Source organism: Heteronotia binoei, chromosome 4, assembly GCF_032191835.1.
Source record: "Heteronotia binoei isolate CCM8104 ecotype False Entrance Well chromosome 4, APGP_CSIRO_Hbin_v1, whole genome shotgun sequence".
NCBI classification, from domain to species: domain Eukaryota; kingdom Metazoa; phylum Chordata; class Lepidosauria; order Squamata; family Gekkonidae; genus Heteronotia; species Heteronotia binoei.
Window position 1 is genome coordinate 13,891,109 of NC_083226.1, and position 25,954 is coordinate 13,917,062.

Here is a 25,954-nt window from a genome sequence, read left to right on the forward strand (position 1 = left end):
GCAGCTCACAATCTCCTTTCCCTTCCTCCCCCACAACAGACACCCTGTAAGGTGGGTGGGGATGGAGAGGGCTCTCACAGCAGCTGCCCTTTCAAGGACAGAGTCTCAGAGCGGCCTACAATCTCCTTTCCCTTCCTCCCCCACAACAGACACCCTGTAAGGTGGGTGGGGCTGGAAAGGGCTCTCACAGCAGCTGCCCTTTCAAGGACAGAGTCTCAGAGCGGCCTACGATCTCCTTTACCTTCCTCCCCCACAACAGACACGCTGTGAGGTGGGTGGGGCTGGAGAGGGCTCTCACAGCAGCTGCCCTTTCAAGGACAACTCTACAAGAACTATGGCTGGCCCAAGGCCATTCCAGCAGCTGCAAGTGGAGGAGTGGGGAATCAAACCCGGTTCTCTCAGATAAGAGTCCACACACTTAACCGCTACACCAAACTGGCTCTCTAATACAAAAAATGGCTCACAGCATAGAGCAGGGGTGGCCAAACTGCAACTCAGCAGCCACATGTGGCACTTTCACACATAGGGCATTTTCGTACTCACCTTCAGCCGGCGCGACCCCCCTCTTCACCGCGCAGGATCTGCGCGGATTTCGCACTAAATGCCGCGGAGCAGCCGGAAGAGCCGGAAACTCCCGGCGCAAAAGCCGCTCAAACGTAAACCGCCAAAAAGCAGTTTCCGTTTGTGCGGCTTTTGCGACGGGAGTTTCCGGCTCTTCCGGCTGCTCCGCGGCATTTAGTGCGAAATCCGCGCACATCCTGCGCGGTGAAGAGGGGGGTCACGCCGGCTGAAGGTGAGTGCGAAAACGCCCATAGTGTGTTGCTTCTGAAGCCCCCACAGCCCCATCGACTGGCTTGTAGATGGCATTTCTCTCTTTAAATTACTGCATTTAAAGTTAAAGTTGCTTTCTTTCCACTTCTTCTCTTCCTTCCTTCCTTCCTTCCTTCCTTCCTTCCTTCCTTCCTTCCTTCCTTCCTTCCTTCCTTCCTTCCTTCCTTCCTTCCTTCCTTCCTTCCTTCCTTCCTTGTCTTGGAGCTCTCAAGCATCTGACATATCTTGTGGCTCTCAGACATCTGACATTTATTCTGTGTGGCTCTTATGTTAAACTATTGTGGCTACCCTTGGCATAGAACAATGAAATGACAAGAATCTCCACTGAAGAAATCAATATGAAACCAGAGAGAGAGACAAAGAGAGATGAGAGAGAGATGATATTGATAACCAGTCGCTACATAGCATTTTGAGGGGTAGCTGCACTCCTTTTAAATGCCTTCCCTCCCTTGGAAATAATGAAGCTTGGGCAGTCCGACAGGATCCATGCCTAAGATAAGCGTGATTGCCGTATGCAGATGTTCGAAGCGGCTGTTGGATACGTGAGCCTCTCGTTTCTCCGTCACGGAGTCTGGCTGTGCAGAAAAATGGTTGCTGGTGATGTTAGCCTTGGAACATGGCCTTCATGGAAAAGGGCTGGCAACCGCTTGACTGGACAGCTTGTGGTGGTGTGACTTATTCTACCGCAACTGCCGAGATTGTGCACGCATGAGATTGTGCATGCTGGGAGCTTGTCTTTGCATCTAGCTAGCACCCATTCAGAGACGGAGAGCGCTGCCGTAAAGTTGAGGCTTTTAGTATCCACCTAAGTCTCTCAGGAAACGGCGGGTAAAGCCCATGTCTTAGAGCAGATGTGTGTGAGTCGAAACTCCAGGCACCCTGGCAACCAAACTAGCGATCACCATGTCCGTATATACCGCAAGTGAAAAATAGGGGGCTCTTGCTCACAGGTGACGGTAAGTGCCTTCAAGTCACAACCAACTTACGGCAACCCTGTAGGTTTCAAAGCAAGAGAGGAACAGAGGTGGTTGGCCATAGCTTGCCTCTGTGTAGCAACCCTAGATTTCCTTGGTTGTCTCCCATCCAGATACTAACCAGGCCGACCCTGCTTTGGTTCTGAGCAGGGCCAGCCCTAAGGCACAACACTTCGCCGCTGGTTCCCGAGCAATAAAATTGGGAGGGAGGGGGAGGCAAAAAGGAATTTGCCTGAATATGCTAATACTAGGGGATGTGGTCTAATATGCTACTGAGTTCCTGCTGGGCTTTTTCTACAAAAAAGCCTTGGACCTATGCATTTGCTTAGGGTGGTGGGTCATGTGTATGTGTGTGTGTGTGCTTGATTAGGCTCTACCTGTCAGCTTGTGTTCATTGTAGTAAACTCTGTTATTTTGAAATGTTTATTTACTGCCAACTAACTCCATAAATCTTTGCTTTACTAACACCAGTGCCATTGTAGAATGTAGAGGGGAAGGAAGGGGGTTGACTTAGGCGCCAGGGGCCAGCAAGGTCGTTGAAGTGCAAAACATCCAGCTGCTTCTCAGGTGCCTGCTGGAGCCGGGCAAGGACACCATCAGGGGGAAGACACCGCCTGCCCAGGCTGGAGATAAGGAGTGTGTGAAATTGTTGCTTTATTATGAGAAGTGATTTAAATCCCCTAGTCTTTGATGTATGCCCATAAATGCCAATGCTTTTGCCTTACATGTTATCAGTATCAATAGACCTGTGTAGAGAGTAACATTGTTGTAATCAATAAATGGAAACTTAGTTTTAGAAAAGAAACAAGTCTCTTCATTCTTGAAACTCCAATGAACCCTTTGCCGACACTACCCACATGAGTTCAAATTAAAAAAAAAACCCAATTGTTTGCATTGCTTTTGCTGGCCTGAATCATTCTCCCTCAGCAGAGCACTGTTTTTTTAAGTTGATCATTTGGTAGGGCCCATGAATGATGTTATAAATATCCATATTTGGCAGAAAAAAGGTTTCCCCCTCCCCAGCCTAGGGGGTGGGGCGGGGGCAAGGGCCAATTTCAGCGCCTCCGCCCTACCGGCACCCTAGGCAAATGCCTACTGGGTGGGCCGGCCCTGGTTCTGATATCTGACAAGATTGGGCTAGCCTGGGCCATCCTGGGGCTGTGAGACCCTCCCCTACTGAAGAAACTGTCTATTGCAGAGGTCCTCAAACTATGGCCCGCGGGCCAGATGCGGCTCACTGAGGACATTTATGCGGCCCGCCGGGTTATGGCAAAATCAGACCGGAAGTGACGTTCGACCTAAACTCGCGTTAGCAATGCACACTTCCGGCACTGGGCTGAGGCGGCGGAGACAGAGTGTGAGGTGATACCGAGGTGAGGTGAGTTCCCAGGCTGGGGTGTGTGGTGTGGGGAAGGGAGAGAGATGCAGAAGACGGAGAACTGACGGCCCGCGGCCTTGTACAGTAATGGCAGTTCGGCCCTCCAACAGTCTGAGGGACAGTGAACTGGCCCCCTATTTAAAAAGTTTGAGGACCCCGGTCTATTGTTTCCACCTGCCTCATTTCCTTCTTCTTGGCCTGATATGCTACTTAGCTATAGGCAAGGGATTTTTCATTACGGAGGAACATTCTCTCATGTGAGCAATCCGCAGCAGATTAGCCCAGACCGGTTGAATGACCCAGAGGTTCACCTTCTGTGAGTGAAACAGACCGCAGAGTCATCACAGAACTCGCAGGAGACTCCAAGGAGCGGCGAGAAGCCCCTTCTACACTGAAAAGCTCACGGCTGCCCTGATTTACCCTTGAGCATCAGCTACACTGCTATTTTAAAATCAGGATTGGGAACGAACGCAGCCCTTGACACATCCAGCCTGATTGCTCATGTAAAATCTTTCTCGACTTCAGATTTGCTTCTGCTTGCTAAGTGGCCATTAATTTGATGGAAAGCACTGTGGAGTCTGCAGTCGGAGAGAGGAGGAAAATAACCTTCCACACTCGTTGCGCTGGCCTTTCTGACATGTGAGCAGCTACTAAAGGTCAGGAGGGCGCATACCAGACGGTGTTGGCTTGGGACAACGGGTGAGCCTACGCCCAGGGTCATTGGCACTGAGGCCCAGGTCAAAACTGAGGCTTGCCAAGACCAATTCAAGAAATAGCTGGGGACTTTTGAGGGTGCAGCCAGAAGACTTTGGGGGTGGAGCCAGGAGATGTTGAGGTGGAGCCAGGAGCTAGGTTGTAACAAGCATAATTGAGCTCTAAAGGGAGTTCTGGCCACCACGTTTAAAGGGACCACACACTTTTTAAATGCCTCCCCTCCTTTGGAAATAATGAAGGATAGGGACATCTTATTTTGGGGCTCATAAGAGTTGGATCTCCTGGTCCAATCCTTTTGAAACTTGGAGGGTATTCGATGCTATGCTGCAAATTTGGTGCTTCTACCTAAAAGACTTCCCGGAGCCTTCCCTACAGCCTACCTACAGCCTTCCCGGAGCCCCTGATACCCTCAGATCTATTTTCCATTATACCCTATGGGAATCAGTCTCCATAGGGAATAATAGAGTGCCCAGCAGACAGTTCCCCCCCCCCCCTGCTTTCTGATGACCCTGAAGTGGGGAGACGGCCTCCAAACTGGGGGATCCACTGCCCCCACCTGGGGATTGGCAACTCTATCAAAGTCACGTGGCTCCAATGGCACTGATAGCAACAGAGGGCCCCCCTGTCTCGCTTTGTTCCTGGCAGTAGCTGAGCGTAGGCCTGCCCTTTACCTCCCTCAGTCCCAAATTGCCGACGCTCAACTGGGAGGACAAAGGACAGCGACTATCTCTATTTCTTTCACCATAGAGATTAGGAGCGAATCCTAGAGCGTCATCTGGAAGTGACATCCCGCACTCCCCGAACGCCACCCTCTCCGGGTGTATGGCTCCCAGGTGTACTGCTAGGGCAGGAAGACTTCTTCCAGAAGCCTACTTTGCTCACTGCCACTCCAGAGGAGGGGAAAAATAATTTTGGAAGTGATTTCGACTGTGTCACTGCGTCGCTTCCAGAAAAAACATGGAAGTAATGTTGGGGGAAACCAGAGAGTTTCTGGTGGTTCCTAGAGCAGCCCTAAAACACTTCCAGGGAAAACCTGGAAGTGACATAGCAACATAGCTGACATCATGTACTATAGAATTTCTGGTGTTCTTAGAGCTATTCTGAAGTCACTTCCAGGTTTTCCCTGGAAGTGACATAGTGACATCGCTGATATCACATAGACTTGCCAGTCCCCATGTCCAGCTTGGGGATCCTCTGATTTTGCAGGGTCCTCCCTGATGGCAGCCAGCTGGCTACTGGGGGGGGAAGCCACACCTCAACAGCCACAATATGCCTTTGATCTCAGACAGCTTCAGAAGCTTGCAACTGCTTCTGGTTCGGAAGATGTTTGTGTGCCTTTAAATCTCAGTGAGACTGAAGCTGGGAGGGCAAGCAGGAAGAGCCATGTGTGTGTGTGAGAGAGTGAGTGAGAGAGAGAGAGAGAGAGAGAGAGAGAGAAAGGAAGTGAGAGAGCCCAACCCCTCTGTTTATTTTGTATTCCTTTCAGAAGCTGTTTCTGTAGTAAAAGGGATAGTGAAGAGTTAACTAGAACTTGAGTATAGGATAGTGGAAAACTCCACCCCCTAGACCTTCCTCTGTGTAAGTTGGTTGAAATACAGCAGATTGTTACATTCAGCAACTCTGGTGAGTAAAACTATCTATACCATTGACCCAGGGAGATCACAAAAATGTGGGCATGCAAACTGTTTATTTTGGCTGCTTTGTGTGTGTGTGTGTGTGAGATAGAGAGAGAGAGTTCACTTTCATTTTAGTGGAAGTGCGGCTGCTGTGGAACCATTCGAATGCAAAAAAGAAGAGGAGGAAATGAAGACTGTATTTAGGGGAACTGCACTGCTGTATTTTATAATTTATTTTTAGGGAATGGGAAAGTCTCCCTGCTCCACCCCAAAGTCTCCCAGCTCTACCTCCAAAGTCCCCTGATATTTCCTGAGCTGGACCTGGCAACCTTACATACCACACCTGGTGGTCCCTAGAGCAATTCTATCTGGGCACCACCCTCAAAATCTCCTGGGAATTGTCAAGGCATGCTGGCAACCCTCACCCACCAGGACATCCTCAGTAAGAGGTTGTTTCCTCCTAACACCAGGAGACTGCTATACCCGAATGACGGAAACCTGGTGACTGGCTTCCAAAGAACTGAATCTGTTTTTTCAAACCGTTCTTGAAAGCCAGAGTTTCACATCCATTAGTGCAATCATTCCATCGGCCCTGTCCAATGAAGTGCTTGTGGCTGACAGCTGACTTTGAGGAACAGCGCAGAAGCAGGCATTAACCTGACGGGCCTGTTGTGAACTGCGGTTCATTAAGATAGGAACCAGCCCCTGCGGCAAAATAATCCGAGCAAAAGAGCACTGTTAAATACGCCTCCTTAAAAGGGACTCCTGGCAAATATGCAGTGTGGAAGCGTCTTGAATACGAAAATCAATTTTCCTTAGAGTAAGCTGCCGTCTAAGAAACAGAAGGAATTCAGTTATCCAAAGGAGGCCAACGTTTGAGGTCAACTGGAGAAACTAATGGCTTGAGTAACAGCCTCCAGGGGGAGGGTGGGTTTCACGATCTCTGCTGCGCTGGGGAAGTGGAAATCAAAATGTGAACGATCAGGCTGTATAATCCTTGACTTGAAGCAAGACATATCATGCAAAGGAATAAGGGTGCCCAAGATTCTAGAGAGGTAGAGGATGGGATGAATCCTAGAGGGTAGTCCTGCCATGGTGACAACACATCCAGGTGTATGCCGGAAATGATGTCATGCTGTTGGCATGATGCCAGTTATCCTAGCTATTCTCCCTTGCCATCCCTCCCAATAGGGTTGGCAAGTCCCCTGCAGCCTCTGGCAAGCGATGTCATTGTGACATCGTTGCGCCGGTGACATCGCACGCTGGCTGCTCTAGGAGCTTCTGGGAAAACTCTATGGTTTCTCTGGGTGCTCTAGCAATTTGGGAGGGCAAGCTCTATGGTACAATTTGACCACCCTTTCTCTAAACATTTCCCCACTTCTGCGGAATGTGATCCATTGCTATTGCTATCCTAACAGTAAGCTGTTCCCCTGGAACTTCTTCCCACTCAAACCGGTGGGGTGTGAATAGCTATATCCAGGGGTTGTTTTGTAGAAAAATAGGTGGCGGAGCTCATTAGCATAATTCATTAGCATATCCCCCCAACCAAAAGCAACCCAATGCAAGAAAGCAGAGCCTTGGGTGAGCGAAGCCTGCTTGGGCTGGCTAGAAATCCAGCCAGCCCAAAGAGGCCTCACCCACCTGGGGCTCTCCTGGGCCGCCCCACCCCCAATCAAAAGGCCAGCAAGCCACCTGCCTCTCAAAACCACATAGGAAGTGGAGAAAGGGTGGCGTAGGCTTCTCCAGGGGTTAATGAGGGCTGCTGAGGGCATGGCAAAGCCCCTGGCTGGCTGCTCTCCTAATGCAGGGAATGTTATGCAGCTGCACCTAATATTCAATGGACAAGGTAAGTGGGGAGGAAGAGGGGGAAAGGTTCAGGAGCTGTGTTCCGGTGGCCTAATATGCAAAGGAGTCCCTGCTTAGGGTTGCCAAGTCCAAACCCAGAAATATCTGGGGACTTTGGGGGTGGAGCCAGGAGACTTTGGGGGTGGAGCCAGGAGACACTGGGTGGAGCTAGGGGGGAGGGGAGGAAATGGCGCCGGGGAGCATGGTGAGCCACCCTGTCTCGGAGCGGGTGACGCCGCTGTGCTGCTGCCGCCTCTTCTCCGCTCGCCATGGCTGCTCCTCCGAGATGGGCTCAGGCTGAGCCCATCTCAGAGGAGCAGCTGCGGTGGAGTGGGGTGGGGCGGCAGCGGTGCGGCGGCCTTGCCCACTCTACTCCACCTCTGGGGCGGGCCGGGGGCGTGGCGAGCCACGAGTCCGGGTCCTAGAAGGGCTGGGATTCGCGGCTTGCCATGCTCCTGGCCTACCTCCGCCCTCCACTTCTCTGGTTTTGCCTCGCTGTTTTTGCCTGCACTGCTGCCGCCTCTTGGCTGCTCTTCCGAGATGGGCTCAGCCTGGGCCCATCTCGGAGGAGCAGCTGCGGTGGGCGGGGAGGGGGCGGCAGCGGCGGCCTCGCCCGCTCTGGGATGGGGTGGCTCACCATGCTCCTTGGTGCCGTTTCCCTCCCTCCCCCCGCTTCCACTTTTTTGGGGAGTGGGGGAAGAGGCTGGAAATCCTGGGGTCCCTCGCCAGGGCAGGAGGGTTGGGAAGCCTATCTCTGCTACAAAAAAGCCCTGGCTATATCCAGGAAAATGCTGTAGGGCAGAATCTTTCTCAAGTTGTCTATAGGGATGTAGGTTTTTTAAAAAAAAAATGAAGGAGGTTTTGAAAATGTCACACCTCCCCCTCCTGCTCTGGATGGGTATAGAGTCCAGACAAAGGGTTACCAGCTCAGTGGAAACCAGGCCTTAACCGGAATCTACTATCTTGAGATTTGCTTTAAGCCAAGATAGAAACTTCACTTTCTTCAAGATTAAGCGCTCAGTGAAGATTGTGTTTCTGCTCTGGAGATACAGTCCCTTCGTGAGACAAATGGGACACAGCTGAGTGCCTTTACTTCATCGAACTGTGCCGCCTCGAGATGCTCTGGGCCACAGATGGGCGCAGTGAAATTAAACGATTAGGCCTGACTTATTATCAGCGGCCGATCATCGCTTTATCAATATGGATAATTGTTCCGCCCCCTGCAGCCAACCTCCATTTGAGCTATATAGAGCAATTATAATCTTTCACAACAAGCCATCAAATGCTGGTTTGAAAAATGCCCTCTTTCCAAGATGGAAAATATACCTTTATATAACACTTTTTGGGTCTTAAAATAGTCCTAGTGAGGAGTCTCTTTGCCTGGGGGTTATGGGAAGCTTTGAAGCTGGGGGTTTACAACGGCACACATTACTCTCTGTTTCGTATTCTCCTCATTAAAGAAGCCCTTTAACTTTTAGACAGTGTTACTTTTTTTTTTTAGCTTGCGTCGTTATAAGAAATCCTAACGGTGATACAAAGCACAAAGATGGCTGGCCATCCTCAATCCTGAGGAGATGCAAACAACCTCATTAGTCTCAGCCAGGAGCCCAAATATTCTGTGTGAAGATTTCCCTCATAAAAATCGTTTCCCTCAGTCAGCGGGCTGTAGCCGATAACACCGGCTAAAAGTTAGGATTTGTGCGATGGCTCGTGGAAAAGCAAAAGGAGATGGCTGATGTAAGGGATGCACTAGAAGATGGTCCATTTTGCATTATGTAGGGTTGCCAACCTCCATGTGGTGACTGGAGATCTCCTGGGATTATAACTGATCTCTAGACGACGGAGATCAATTCACCTGGAGAAAAACGGCCATTTTGGAGGAGTCATTAACCCCTACCCAGTCTCAATACCTTCTACAACACACCCTTTCCTGTCTTGCCTACTAAAAGGTAAAGGTATACCCTTGTGCAAGCACCAAGTTGTTACCAATCCATGGGGTGAAGTCACATCATGATGTTTTCTTGGCAGACTTTTTACGGGGTGATTTGCCATTGCCCTCCCCAGTCATTTACACTTTACCCCCTGTAAGCAGGGTACTCATTTTACCGACCTCGGATGGATGGAAGGCTGAGTCAGTGTTGAGCTGGCTACCTGAACCCAGCTTCCACTGGGATTGAACTCAGGCTGCGAGCAGAGCTTAGGACTGCAGTACTGCAGCTTTACCACTCTGCGCCACGGGGCTCTTCTTAGAGCTTATACTAGGGATGACCATATTCTGTTGTACTGAATATTGTAATTGGTTTTTTTTTTAATTATTATTATGCTGCTGTGATTTTATTATTTATGTTGTACTCTGCCCTGAGCCCCTTCGAGGGAATGGGCGGAATATAAATAAACAAATAATAATAGTCAGGGCTCTTTTTCTAGCAGGAGCAACTCTGCATATTAGGCCACGCCCCCCTGATGTAGCCAATCCTCCTGGAGCTTACAGTATACACTGCACTAAGAGCCCTGTAAGCTCTTGGAGGATTGGCTACATCAGGGGGCATGGTCTAATACACAGAGGAGCTCCTGCTGGAAAAAGAGCCCTGATGATATTAATAATATGCCGTTGATCCCCATTCCACCATATTGCTGTGATACCCACTATATCTAACTTAGCACCAAGTACTCCAGCTCCCTCATCTTGGCTCTGTAACTTCTACCTTGGCATATAAACATCTATTCATATTCTTTATTCTCCAACAACCCTTGCCGCTCTCAGCCTCCTTTTCATCGCACATGTCCCTCCTTTGTTATTGTGCTGTCACTCTTGAGAACTAAGACTGAAGATTCTGGGCCAAGCGAAAAGTGATGGTTTGGATTAGGTTTGCCAAGTCCAATTAAAGAAAAACCTGGGGACTTTGGGGGTGGAGCCAGGAGACATTGGGGTGGAGCCAAGAACAAGGATGTGACAAGCATAATTGAACTCCAAGGGAGTTCTTGCCATCACATTTAAAGAGACAGCACACCTTTTAAAATGCCTTTCTTCCATAGGAAATAATTAAGGATAGGGGCACCATATTTTGGGGTTCATAGAATTGGACCCTCTGGTCCAACCGTTTTGAAACATGTGGGGTATTTTGGGGAGAGGCACTAGATGCTACACTAAAAATTTGGTGCCTCTACCTCAAAAAATAGCCCCCCCAGAGACCCCAATACCCATGGATCAATTTCCTATTATTCCCTAAGGGAATCGTTCTCCATAGGGAATAATAGAGTGCCTAGTAGACATTTCCCTCCCCCCACACACCTTCTAAAGGAGGGGAGGGCCTCCAAACTAGGGAATCCCCTGCCCCCTCCCTCTCACACACACACACTTACCAGATCTTCCTCCGGATAACTCTACTTCCTATGAAAACAAAAGCAAAAGAAAGGGAGGGGCCGTTCTCAGAAGCCCTTTCTGCTTCCCGCTTCCTGCCCAGCCTTAAAGGGGCAGACATTTTGCAAACGGCTCAGGAGCTCTACAACATGAAGCCTAAAGGTATGTTCTCCCCCCCCTCCATCCCCACCCCCGCTTCCAGAATTTTGAAGAGGGGGAGATGAGGCTGCGAACCCAGAAGTCTCCCGCCAGAGCGGGAGGTTTGGGAAGCCTAGTTTGGATCAACAATTGTCAATCTGCCATTATAACTGAGCTATCAAGGATGCAATCTGAAGCACACTTACTACAGAGTTGGGTACCTATAGAGAAGGGCTGGGGCTCAGTGGTAGAACCTCTGCTTTGCATGCAGAAGGTCCCAGGTTCAATCCCTGGCATCCCTAGGAAACGCAGGTCTGGGGGGTTTGAGCAATGCCCCTTCAGACCTTGGCGGAGAAGGGAGAAAAATAACAGAAAATAAACTTATATCTTTGCAAACTGTTGCCTCATGGGTTCTTGTGGTCTAGTGGCTTCACCTGGTCACCGGTCTACAAAATACCAAGTCCAATAATAGGCCTTCTTTACAAAGGGGGAAAGGGCAACATAAAAGGACATAAAAGAAACATAAGATAACACAGATCCAAGTGGGCAGCCGTGTTGGTCCGAGGCAGTAGAACAAAGTAGGAGTGTACACAGAGGAAAAGACACTCAAAATAAAAGACTAGGCGACAAGCTAACTACCTCCTACACTTGACGGTGCAGTATTCCCTGGCTACTTGCCCTTACTCACTTGACACTCTCTTGGTCAGGTACCAAAACGCAGTTAGATGTCACTCCCTCTCATTGTTGAGATGATTGTGAAGCTATCTTTCTGTGTCTGTCTGTGAAAGACTTCTCCATGAGACCTAGGGTTGCCAATCCCCAGGTGGGGGCAGGGGATCCCCCGGTTTGGAGGTCCTCCTCCCGCTTCAGGGTCATCAGAAAGCAGGGGGAGGGGAGGGAAATGTCTGCTGGGAACTCTATTATTCCCTAGGGGGATTTATTCCCCTAGAAAATCATGGAGAATTGATCCACGGGTATCTGGGGATCTGGGGGGCCTGTTTTTTGGGGTAGAGGCACCAAACCTTCAGTACAGCATCTAGTGCCTCTCCTCAAAATACCCACCAAGTTTCAAAAAGATTGGACCAGGGGGTCTAATTTTACGAGCCCCCAAAGAAGGTGCCCCTATCCTTCATGATTTCCTATGGAAGCAAGGAATTGAAAAGGTGTGCTGTCCCTTTAAATGTGATGGCCAGAACTCCCTTTGGAGTTCAATGATGCTTGTCACAGCCTTGATCTTGGCTCCACCCCTAATGTCTCCTGGCTCAACCCCCAAAGTCTCCTGGCTCCACCCCCAAAGTCCCCAGATATTTCTTGAATTGGACTTGGCAACCCTAATGAGACCTGGCAGCTGGAGTAGACAATAGTCTCTTCGATGGACCAAGGGTGTGATTCAAGGCAAGTTAGCTTCATGTGTCCCATCAAACTAAATGGGATTACTTCTGAGTACACACGCTTAGTGCTCCACTGCAAAGGATTTGTGTCCTTGGCTACCACCTGAGCAAAGTTGTGCCCGCCTGCAACTGCAGGGAAATGAATAAAAATAGTGTTCGTGGGGCAGATCTAATTTTGTTGCATATTTCTATCCTCTGCTGCTTGAAATCACGGAGCCTTATGCGAGAAGCCCAGGCGGTGATATTTCATCATCTCTCTTGCTTTCATGAATGCAACATGTTAATCAACGGCACACAGTTGACTGAATAATCAATTTTTCATTACTACTGATGACTCTCTTAGATGGCTCATGAGAGAATAGGGCATTCATAATTAAGCATAATCAACTTGGATGCTGTGTTTCTAAGGAAAGATTTATTGTGTTGTCAGCTACATACCGTGAGATTCCTGGAAGAAACTTGAGTGTAAGTCCTGCTAGGAAGCTAAGATGTGTGTTTCAGCTGTGATGTTTGGGCCGTCCCACAGTCTTTGCAATACAAAAGTGCAAAAACAGAGGAAAAACTAGGACAATAAGAGGCCAGTTAAATGGGATTTTTGAGTAGTTCAGCTTGGGGAGAAATGTGTAAGGTAGGGTGTGCTCCGAGAAACCTTTTGTGATAATTTCAGATCTGGGATTCAAGGTGGGGGCTTTTCACCATGATTGCTGATTTTCAGGTAGGACAGAAGTCTAGTGTCCAAATCACGTGAAGTGATGGTATGGCTTTACTCTGCTCTGGTAAGACCTCACCTGGAGTGTTGTGTTCAGTTTTGAGCACCACATTTTAAAAAGGATATAGACAAGCTGGAATGGGTCCAGAGGAGGGCGATGAAGATGGTGAGGGGTCTGGAGACCAGGTCCTATGAAGAAAGGTTGAAGGAGCTGGGCATGTTTAGCCTGGAGAGGAGGCGGCTGAGAGGTGATATGATCGCCATCTTCAAGTACTTGAAGGGCTGTCATCTAGAGGATGGTGTGGAATTGTTTTCTGTGGCCCCAGAAGGTAGGGCCAGAATCAATGGGTTGAAATTAAATCAAAAGAGTTTCTGGCTCAACATTAGGAAGAACTTTTTGATCGTTAGAGCAGTTCCTCAGTGGAACAGGTTTCCTCAGGAGGTGGTGGGCTCTCCTTCCTTGGAGGTTTTTAAACAGAGGCTAGATGGCCATCTGACAGCAATTCAGATCCTGTGAATTTAGGGGGAGGTGTTTGTGAGTTTCCTGCATTGTGCAAGGGGTTGGACTAGATGTTTCTGTAGGTCCCTTCCAACTCTATGATTCTGTGATTACCATTTCAGGATTCCAATGCCTGTGGTTTTTCAGATTCTGGAGTTTTGCAACCATTATCAACAACTGCTCATATACATGCTTTTTCCTTTGGATCTCCCACCTTGTGGACTGTCTGAGGAGGTCAGGAAACCTTCCACTCTCCTTTTCTGCACAGGCAATAGGATTGCACTGTTCAAAATAGTTTACAGATTTGCTTGGAGGACTGTGGTCTGTACTGCTATGTACAGCTTATTATTGCAAGTAGCATCCTATTGTGCAATTTCTGTACCATTTAGTGTGTGATGTTAATACTTTTGCTATGCTTCAGTTCCTTCTGCTGTCTCAGCTACAAAGTAGTTCTTTCCCCGTATTTTTGTATTTTTTATGTGTGTATGTGTGCATATCCACATGGTTGTATGTGTGCGTGTGTGTGTGCGCGCACCTGGAAGTTATGCCAACTTTGGGAACTACCCCTACTGGGGGCCTGGAGAATATTCAGAGAGAAGAAAGAAGAAGAAGAACAAGAAGATGATATTGGATTTATATCCCTCCCTATACTCTGAATCTCAGGGTGTTTTCGCACTTACCTTAAGCCGGAGCGACGTCCCTCTTCACCGCGCAGCGTCTGCACGGTTTTCGCACTAATTGCTCCGGAGCACCTGGAAGAGCCACAAAGTCCCGCGGCTTTTGCGTCGCAAATGTAAACCGCCAAAAACCAGTTTACATTTGCGACGCAAAAGCTGCGGGACTTTGCGGCTCTTCCAGGTGCTCCGGAGCAATTAGTGCGAAAACCGTGCAGACGCTGCGCGGTGAAGAGGGACGTCGCTCCGGCTTAAGGTAAGTGCGAAAACGCACTCAGAGTTTCAGAGCTGTCACAATCTCCTTTGCTTCCCCCCACCCCCGCAACAGACATCCCATGAAGTAGGTGGGGCTGAGGGAGCTCTCCCAGAAGCTGCCCTTTCGAGGACAACTCCTGCGATAGCTATGGCTGACCCAAGGCCATTCCAGCAGCTGCAAGTGGAGGAGTGGGGAATCAAGCCCAGTTCTCTCAGATGAGAGTCTGCGCACTTAACCACTACACCGAAGTGGCTGAATAAAGCCTGCTCCCACCTTCTGGTATTCCAAGGAGGTCTCCCGTCCAAGTACTTGCCAGAGTTGACCCTTCTTAGCTTCCAAGATCTGACAAGATCTGGCTTGCCTGGGCTATCCAGGTCAAGTACAAAGTGGCACTCTCACTTGGGAAAGTTTGTGATCTATGGGGATGAAATTCAGAGCCAAAGAAACCATCAGCACGAAAAACATTTACCGTATTAAATACTTTATTTCCTGTTAAATAAACCTTAGTTGTGCCATCTCGTCTGTGTTTTTGTCTGCCTAGTCCAATATCTACCAAAAAGGGATTTCTACTTACCCCATGATTAATTACACAATTATTCTAGCAAGGTCCCAAATAAGAGAACTTTAGGGAGGACACAATTTACACGCCGCCAACCCGTCAATCTAAAAGTTGGGATTTTAAAAAGAGAAAGAGAAAGGCCAGCGTGTGGGATTGGTCACCCTTAAGCTGCCATAGAGCAGGGGTCTGCCAACCTTTCTGAGGTTGTGGGAACCTCTGGAATTCTGACACAAGGTGGTGGGCGCAATCGCAAAATGGCTGCCGCAAGAGACGGAGCCACACACCCAGAGGAAGCCCGAGAGCAAAGGAGAAGAGAGGTAATTAAACAAATGCACTGGGAAAGAGAGAACTAAACACTGTTGAGGCAGCCGCCAATGAAACAATGTTATTCTAATCTCCACAGCCAATCAGATCTGCAGTTGCTGACCAGAAGCCCTATTGGACAGCAGCACCCACTGGCCTCACCCCCTTTCTAAAAAACATTTGGTGGGGATCAAGTAATTAAGAAGAATCAAGGCATTTTGGTGAATCAAGAGCCAGTTTGGTGTAGTGGTGAAGTGTGCGGACTCTTACCTGGGAGAACCGGGTTTGATTCCCCACTCCTCCACTTGCACCTGCTAGCATGGCCTTGGGTCAGACGTAGCTTTGGCAGAGGTTGTCCTTGAAAGGGCAGCTTCTGTGAGTCAACTGTCAGCATGGCGCCCCTTGGCACCAAATTGGGGGGCCCCTCCTTCTTTATTATAGTGTGGTGGCTATGAGTGGGGAGAGAGAAGATTCTGACGCAGGGTGTCACACAGGGGCTGATAACAGATGGGCATTTTGGGGTGGATTTGAGGTGTCCCCAAATGGGCCAGCTCAGAAAGAACCATCTCGAATTTTCCACACACTTTCATGCAAGGCGGCCCTATCCTATCTGCAAGGCAGCTTGGCGTGATCAGAACGGAGGGGGCGGGGTGCCTCAGAAGCTGGACTGTTCTTTTTGACTCCCCCAACAAACGCTCATGTGCTCTGGGCAGCTTTTTTTTTTTTTTTTAAAGCCAGAAGCAGCTTGGGGCATCTTGGCAGGTTCACATCGCCAAGCCGCTTCACTTGCATACGTCCGCATCCAGACGCTGAAGAGGCGACGGGCATGCAGCTCAAAAATTTGCAATCACTTTGACCAGGGTAGCTTTTGGAGCCACTCTGAGGACACCGGATGACAGGGTGAGGACGGGATGGGGGCAGGCGGCAGATGTGTTTGAAAGAGCTTTTCATGTTGGTTTCTGAAGGCATCCCTGAGTCGGTCCAAACTGCCCGTCTGTAATCACCCAGGGTGTCACCACACTATAATTAAGAAGAATCAAGGCATTTTGGTGAATCAAGAGCCAGTTTGGGGTAGTGGTGAAGTGTGCGGACTCTTATCTGGGAGAACCGGGTTTGATTCCCCACTCCTCCACTTGCACCTGCTGGAATGGTCTTGGGTCAGCCAGAGCTCTGGCAGAGGTTGTCCTTGAAAGGGCAGCTGCTATAAGAGCTCTCTCAGCCCCACCCACCTCACAGGGTGTCTGTTGTGGGGGAGGAAGGGAAAGGAGATTGTAGGCCGTTCTGAGACTCTGTCCTTGAAAGGGCAGCTGCTGTGAGAGCCCTCTCAGCCCCACCCACCTCACAGGGTGTCTGTTGTGGGGGAGGAAGGGAAAGGAGATTGTGAGCCACTCTGAGACTCTTCGGAGTGAAGGGCGGGATATAAATCCAATATCTTCATCTACCTCACAGGGTGTCTGTTGTGGGGGAGGAAGGTAAAGGAGATTGTGAGCTGCTCTGAGACTCTTTGGAGTGAAGGGCGGGATATAAATCCAATATCTTCATCTACCTCACAGGGTGTCTGTTGTGGGGGAGGAAGGGAAAGGAGATTGTGAGCCGCTCTGAGACTCTTCGGAGTGAAGGGCGGGATATAAATCCAACATCTTCTTCTTCTTCTTCTTCTTTTTTGTAGCAGGAACTCCTTTGCATATTAGACCACACAACCCTAATATAGCCAGTCTCCAAGAGCTTACAGGTCTCTTCTTACAGGGCCTCCTGTAAGCTCCAGGGGGATTGGCTACATCAGGGGTGTGTGGCCTAATATGCAAAGGAGTTCCTGCTACAAAAAAAGCCCAGAGAAGAATAGACTCCTGAGTTATGATCAAATCTGGGGACAACTGCTACTTTCGAACAAAAGGTAAGAAAAGGCACCGCTGCCCTTCCAAGCGCTTAACTGTGGCTGGATCGTGCCCTTGAATTGAGTCTGGTTTTGCACAAACCATTTGCTGAAGTTAGCATGGTTCCTTTTCCCCTTTAGGAATGCTCCATAGGTGCTAATGGGGGAAAAATAACCCAGCTGCATGAAGGATGGACAACATTGCTGGGGGAAAGGAAGGTCACGCTTCACTCCCTCTTTCTCATATTTTACGAATATTGCTGCCAAGGAAGACAAGGGAAATCACCGTGCATAAAAAATTCCACTTGATAGGCGGCAGCTTATCAAAGGTCAGTGTCAAAAATGCAAAGTTGCAGATTGAAAGTGGGGATGTAGTTCTGTGAGTGGAAAATTACCCTCAGGGCAGAATTTGAAAGAAGATTAAGTGGGAAAAAATTGAACCTTTCAAAACAGGGAAGAAACCTTGTCCCAGTCCACGCATATCCATGATTCCTAATAAGCCTATATAATAAAATGAAATACAAAAAGATAATTCTTTGAAGATTTTGCAATACTGCTACTCCTGCGACTGTTACTACTGTAACTGCTACCGGTGCTATTGGATGGTATTTACAACTGAGGTCCTCAATATGGCACCTGTCGGCACAATGGTATCTACTAGTACATTTTCTGGTGCCTACCAAATGTTTTAACAAGTGGGTGGAAACAGGTGGAGCTGCGGAACAACAAGGCTTCTGAATGGCTGAATGGAGATCATCTGACTGGCTGTGTAGATTAAAATGACATTGTTTCCACAATAGCTGCCACCACATTCTCTCTCATTCCTCTTTCCTAGTGTTATTTCCTTTCCTTTCCTTTCCTTTCCTTTCCTTTCCTTTCCTTTCCTTTCCTTTCCTTTCCTTTCCTTTCCTTTCCTTTCCTTTCCTTTCCTTTCCTTTCCTTTCCTTTCCGTTTGGTGTAGTGGTTAAGTGTGCGGAATCTTATCTTGGAGAACCAGGTTTGATTCCCCACTCCTCCACTTGCAGCTGCTGGAATGGCCTTGGGTCAGCCATAGGCAGCTTGGTGTAGTGGTTAAGCGTGCGGAGTCTTATCTGGGAGAACCGGGTTTGATTCCCCTCCTCCTCCACTTGCAGCTGCTAGAATGGCCTTGGGTCAGCCATAGCTCTGGCAGAGGTTGTCCTTGAAAGGGCAGCTGCTGTGTGAGCCCTCTCAGCCCCACCCACCTCACAGGGTGTTTGTTATGGGGGGAGAAGTTAAGGTGATTGTAAGCTGCTCTGAGTCTCTGATTTAGAGAGAAGGGCGGGGTATAAATCTGCAATTCTTCTTTCTTTTCCTTTCAGTTTGGTGTAGTGGTTAAGTACGTGGACTCTTATCTGGGAGAACCGGGTTTGATTCCCCACTCCTCCATTTGCAGCTGCTGGAATGGCCTTGGGTCAGCCACAGCTCTCTCAGGAGTTGTCCTTGAAAGGGTAGCTTCTGGGGGAACTCTCTCAGCCCCACCCACCTCACAGGGTGTCTGTTGTGGGGGAAGGAGACAAAGGAGATTGTGAGCCGCTCTGAGTCTCTTATTCAAAGAGAAGGGCGGGGTATAAATCTGCAATTCTTCTTCTCCTTTCCTTTCCTTTCCTTTCCTTTCCTTTCCTTTCCTTTCCTTTCCTTTCCTTTCCTTTCCTTTCCTTTCCTTTCCTAATATGGTTCTTTTGGACCAAGCCCTCAGCCTAAACAGGGCTGTAACCAGGATTTTAAAAGCTGGGGGGGGGGGCACCCTTTCCCATCCATTGCAGGGCTTGTCACTTCTCTGAAGCTTTCTGGGGCAGGGGCTGGAGGCTCTGCAAGTGGTCATGTTGCGGTAGCCAAGCCTAAAACTTTGGAGTCAAGAAGGGACTGCATGTTGGGTGCAAACAGGGAGGTTGCCTTCCACCCAGCACTTTGCAGCCAGCAGCTGCATCTGTCCCCCCCCCCCCCTTGACTCATTCCATGTGGTTTCCTTTGCCTCCCACTCCTCCACTTACCTCCTCTCCGCCTGCCGCTTTTGCTGCTGTGGTGCCCTGTGCCCTGCTCAGCTCTCCCGGCTCCAGCTGCCACTGATTACATTAGCTCAGCCAAGGCAAAAAAAGAAAAAAAGTAGGCTGAGCCCCAAAGGCCCCCCAGAAGTCAGGGACGGTGCTCCCCCAGGACCCTCCATGGCTACGGGTCTGGCCTAAAACTAGTGTTTTTTTTTTTTTTTTTAAAGAATTCCTTGTCTTCTCTCCTGAACTTGGTTTTTCTCTCCATGTGCACCTTTGACTCCTGTGGCAGCCATTTTGTGGCTGGCTCCACCTCCCTTGGTAGCTATTTTGGGAGTGCATCTGCCACGTGGTATCTGAATAGGGTTGCCAAGTCCAATTCAAGAAATATTTGGGGACTTTGGGGGTGGGGCCAGGAGACTTTGGGGGTGGAGCCAGGAGACATTGGGGCGGAGCCAGGAGCAATGGTGTGACAAGCAGAATTGAACTCCAAGGGAGTTCTGGCCATCACATTTAAAGGGACAGCACACCTTTTAAAATGCCTTCCTTCCATAATGAAGGATAGGGTCACCTTCTTTTGGGGCTCGTAGAATTGGACCCCCTGGTCCAATACTTTTGAAACTTGGGAGGTATTTTGGGGAGAGGCACTAGATGCTATACTGAAAATTTGGTGCCTCTATCTCAAAAAACAGCCCCCCCAGAGCCCCCGATACCTGCAGATCAATTCCTCATCATTCTCTATGGGAATCGTTCACGGAGGTGCATAATGGCTGTGGGGGTGGGGCTTCCCCCACCGGCCAGCTGGCTGGGGGAGGGGGGAAGCCTGTAAAACCGGAGGATCCCCCGCTGGGACCTGGGGATTGGGAAGCCTATATCTGAATACCCAGAGGTGCCCACTGGCTTGAAAAAGTTAGGGACCCCAAGTTTAAATTATGAGATGGCATCATCATATTTATTTGCAGTATAAGATTTTTACTTAACACCATACACAACAGAGGGTCGACCCACACACATACACACAACAAATACAAAAAAAAATACAAATAACATTTGGGTGGCAAAACCGTGTACTGACCGTATGGTGACTTGCCTGCCTGGTGCGAAGGTAGCGGACATTATGCATGTTGTAGATAGGCTGATAGACAGTGCTGGGGAGGAGCCAGTGGTCGTGGTGCATGTTGGCACCTACGATGTGGGGAAATGCAGTCGTGAGGTCCTGGAAGAAAAATTTAGGCTGTTAGGCGGGAGACTTAAGGCCAGGACCTCCAAGGTAGCCTTCTCAGAAGTGCTACCTGTTCCACGTGCAGGGCTGGAGAGACAGGCACAAATTAGAAGTCTCAATGTGTGGATGAGACGATGGTGTAAGAAGGAAGGGTTTAAGTTTGTTAGGCACTGGGATGCTTTCTGGAACAAGCGGGAGCTGTACAAAAAAGACGGTCTCCACTTGTCCCCGGATGGAACCAGGCTGCTGGCGCTTAAAAACAAAAAGGTGGCAGAGCAGTTTTTAAACTAAATCTTGGGGGAAAGCCGACAGGATATGAAATGTCTCTGGTTCGAGAGGACTCATCTCAAAGAGATGAAGGGTTAGATGTTACTTTTCTACTGGGTAATGGATCAGAGTTGTCCACTGAGATGGTGACAAACAGAATGGACTGCCTGCCAGAGTCTCGAGGCGGCTGGAGGAAGGTGGCGGGCCTAGCTTGCCTGGGAAATTACAGATGTTTGTGGACAAATGCTAGAAGTCTTCAAAGTAAAATTGGTGAGTTAGAATGTTTAGTGTTGGGAGAAAACATACACATTGTGGGCATTTCAGAAACTTGGTGGAATGAGGAGAATCAGTGGGACACAGTGATTCCTGGATATAAGTTATATCGGAAGGATAGGGAGAGAAGGGTTGGAGGTGGGGTAGCTTTGTATGTCAGAGAGGGCATATGGTCCAGAAAGACTGAGGTCAGAGAATTAGATTCCCTTCTAGAAATGCTTTGGGTTGAAATAGAGGGCCCAAAAGGAAATTTAACTATGGGAGTTTGTTATCGCCCACCAAATCAAAAGATAGAGGACGACTATAATACGATGGAAGGCTTAAAGATAGTGGCTAGACGTAAAAACTGTGTCGTAATAGGTGATTTTAACTACCCGCAGATTGATTGGGTCAATATGTGTTCTGGTCGAGAGAAAGAGATTGAGTTTCTAGATGCTCTCAATGACTGTGCTATGGAGCAGATGGTCTCTGAACCTACCAGGGGTGGGGCGATCCTGGATTTGGTCCTAAGTAATGCCCAAGACTTGGTGAGAGATGTAAAAGTGATCGCACCGCTTGGGAGCAGTGACCATAATGTTATTGATTTCACCATTTGTAAAATTGAGAGTTGCTCCAAAAGACCAGCACAACCACGTTTAACTTTAAAAGGGGTAAATTCTCTGAGATGAGGAGGCATGTGAAGAGGAAACTGAAAGGAAAGGTAAATACAGTCAAAACCCTTGGCGAAGCTTGGAGGCTGTTTAAAACTACAATCCTAGAAGATCAGATAAAATATATACCACAAGTTAGGAAAGGTACAAACAGGTATAAGAGAAGGCCTGCATGGTTAACAAACAAAGTAATTGAAGCTGTAAAAGGTAAGAAGGACTCCTTTAAGCGGTGGAAAGCTAGTCCAAGTGAGATTAATAAAAGGGAACACAGGCTGTGGCAAATCAGATGCAAGACTGTGATCGGGCAGGCAAAAAGGGACTATGAGGAGTATATTGCAAAAAACATAAAGACCAACAATAAAAATTTCTTCAAATATATGAGAAGCAGGAAACCAACCAGGGAGGCAGTGGGGCCCTTATCAAGGACAGAATGAGTAGGCACATTGATGAACACGGGTTATTGAGGAAGACTCAGCATGGGTTCTGTAAGGGAAGATCTTGCCTCACTAACCTGTTACATTTCTTTGAGGGGGTGAACAAACATGTGGACAAAGGAGACCCGATAGATATTGTTTACCTTGATTTCCAGAAAGCTTTTGATAAAGTTCCTCATCAAACGCTCCTTAGTAAGCTCGAGAGTCATGGAGTAAAAGGACAGGTCCTCTTGTGGATCAAAAACTGGCTAATTAATAGGAAGCAGAGAGTAAGTATAAATGGGCAGTCTTCGCAGTGGAGGACGGTAAACAGTGGAGTGCCGCAGGGCTCAGTACTGGGTCCCATGCTCTTTAACTTGTTCATAAATGACTTGGAGTTGAGAGTAAGCAGTGAAGTGGCCAAGTTTGCAGATGACACTAAATTGTTCAGGGTGGTGAGAACCAGAGAGGAACTCCAAAGGGATCTGTTGAGGCTGGGTGAGTGGGCGTCAATGTGGCAGATGAGGTTCAATGTGGCCAAGTGCAAAGTAATGCACATTGGGCCAAGAATCCCAGCTACAAATACAAGTTGATGAGGTGTGAACTGGCAGAGACTGACCAAGAGAGAGATCTTGGGGTCGTGGTAGATAACTCACTGAAAATGTCAAGACAGTGTGTGATTGCAATAAAAAAGGCCAACGCCATGCTGGGAATTATTAGGAAGGGAACTGAAAACAAATCAGCCAGCATCATAATGTCCCTGTATAAATCGATGGTGCAGTCTCATTTGGAATACTGTGTGCAATTCTGGTCACCGCACCTCAAAAAGGATATTAGAGCACTGGAAAAAGTGCAGAAAAGAGCAACTAGAATGATTAAAGGTTTGGAACACTTTCCCTATGAAGAAAGGTTAAAACGCTTGGGGCTCTTTAGCTTGGAGAAACGTCGACTGCGGGGTGACATGATAGAGGTTTACAAGATTATGCATGGGATGGAGAAGGCAGAGAAAGAAGTACTTTTCTCCCTTTCTCACAATATAAGAACTCGTGGGCATTCAATGAAATTACTGAGCAGTCGGGTTAGAATGGATAAAAGGAGATACTTCTTCACCCAAAGGGTGATTAACATGTGGAATTCACTGCCACAGGAGGTGGTGGCGGCTACAAGCATAGCCAGCTTCAAGAGGGGGTTAGATAAAAATATGGAGCAGAGGTCCATCAGTGGCTATTAGCCACAGTGTGTGTGTGTATGTATATATATATATATATATATATATATATATATATATATATATATATATATATGTATGTGTGTGTGTATATATATATATATAAATAATTTTTTTGGCCACTGTGACACAGAGTGTTGGACTGGATGAGCCATTGGCCTGATCCAACATGGCTTCTCTTATGTTCTTACCACTAACTAACAATTGACAATTAAACTGGAGGACATAAGGATATATTTAAGTCAATTACATTTCCTTTTCCCTGTTAAACTCCAAATTCTTACTTTCTTAACACCACCTTCCTTTGGTTCTGACCCCTTTCTTTATATATCCTACTATCTAATCAACTTACATACCATGTTCTCTTCTCTGTACATTCCATAGATTCCAGAACTTCTACACACATTCCACACATTCTATACATCCATCTATCCTTCGCAATTAGTCTTCAGGTTTCCACATTATTCCTAACCATTCATACAAAAATTGCCACGTTTTCCCACATTCTTGAATGTTTCTTTCTCTCATTTTAACTGAAAGATAGTCCATTTCTGCAACATCTAATAGTTTTTGAATGATGCACATTCTCTGCGGTACGTTTTGCGATTTCCAATACTTCACATAAACTAATCTAGCCGCTGTGGCTGTGTGGATTAAAAACCGGTTCATTGGTCATCATCATATTTATTTTGTGCCTGGGTTGAAGGTGGAAGAGTCAGCTAGCATGTTCTCTATAGACTAGAGTTTTGAATGGGAAAATTTGCCATTTCAGGATACAGCAAAACAGGCAGAGAAGCTGTTTGGCCTATACAGGTGTCTCCTTCTGACATCAGTTAAAATGGAGGAAAGACCATTGGTTTCTCTAGCCCAAATTATGTCATCACATATTTAAGACTAACTGGCTTTGGGCTGCTGGGACATCACATTCTGTTAATTATTTCTTATTACCTAGCACTGCAAAGTGAAGAAGAATTAAATCTTAGATCAGGGGTGTCAAACTCATTTGCTATGAGGGCCGGGTCTGACATAAATGAGACCTTGTCAGACCGGCCCATGTCAGGCTGTGCCATGTGTGTTCCTGTTTAAGATTAGGTCGCAGAGATATAAACTTTATAAAGAATCATAGAGTTGGAACGGACCTCCAGAGTCATCTAGTCCAACCCCCTGCACAATGCAGGAAACTCACAAACACCTCCCCCTAAATTCACAGGATCTTCATTGCTGTCAGATGGCCATCTAGCCTCTGTTGAAAAACTGCCAAGGAAGGAGAGCCCACCACTGAGGTCAGCAAGTTCTTCCTCATGTTGAGCCAGAAACTCTTTTGATTTCATTTCAACCCATTGGTTCTGGTCCTACCTTCCGGGGCCACAGAAAATAATTCCACACCCTCCTCTATAGGACAGCCCTTCAAGTACTTGAAGATGGTGATCCTATCACCTCTCAGCTGCCTTCTTTCCAGGCTAAACATGCCCAGCTCCTTCAACCTTTCCTCACAGGACTTGGTCTCCAGACCCCTCACCATCTTCATCACCCTCCTCTGGACCCATTCCAGCTTGTCTATATCCTTCTTAAAATGTGGTGCCCAAGACTGAACACAACACTCCAGGTGAGGTCTTACCAGAGCAGAGTAAAGCGATACCATCACTTCACATGATCTGGACACTATACTTCTGTTGATACAGAAGGACACAGAAAACAGAATTAAAGATTATAAAAAATGTTGAATAAAACATGCTTAAAACATTAGCACTCATTGGTCTTAAGGGTGCTTTCTTTGTATCTCTCCCACAGGATCCAGGGAACTGGGCAAAGGAAGCTCTGGCTCTTTTCTTCTTTCTCCAGGGGCCCAGGAGAGGGAGGAGCCGCAGCCAATAGAAGGAAGAGAGGCTTGGCTCAGTAGCTCTGCTGTGCGATTGAGAGAGCCTGGCAAAGCACGCTCTGCCTCCCCACCTTCCTCCCAAGGAAGGAGCTGCAGCAAATGGAAAACATAGAAGTTTTGCTCTGTAGCTCCTGTGCAATTGAGCAAGCCTGGCAAAGCAAGCTGTAATGCTGAAGGAAGCAAGAGAGAGGGAAGCAGATGACAATCAATTTCTCAAAGGCCTGATAGGAGCCCTCCGGGGGCCTGATTTGGCCCCCAGGCCGCATGTTTGACTCCCCTGCCTTAGATAGTGCCAAAGTAGCAACTCATTGGCCTTGCGAAACTGGATAGAAGTTGGATTTGGGAGGAGGGAGCTTTTCATCCCTTCCCCAAATCATAGTCTTTGCCTCCAAAATGTTCAAGTACAAAACCTCAGTGTAATGCTGCTCTGACCTCGAACGCATAAAAGTAAGACTTTCACTCATTTGTAAAGTCAGCCATCAACCCATTGGAAACTCATCATTTCCTTGGCCGCCGAGATTAACATGACTGTCGATTCTGCATTAAAAGTCCCGGACTGCCGGGTAAAATAGAGAGGAGAGAGGTAAAGAATGTAATATGGAAAAATCCATTCCTCCCACTACAGCGGGTGAATAGTTTCCTCCTTTGTTTCCCATTTTAAAACCATGTGTCTGCATCTAGATATGGAATAAGAAGCAATTTCGCAGCCATCTTCGCCATTCACCCGTGCAAACATGAGATAATATTAAAATGAAAATTAAGTTTATGTATAATAAGACCCAGTAAATAAAAAGCGCACCTTCCTTTCACACACAACTGAGAATCTTACACACCAGCTGGGAAATGCTTCTTCTATACTTCCCCAAGATAGCAGCCAGTGCCTGCAGTTGGTGAG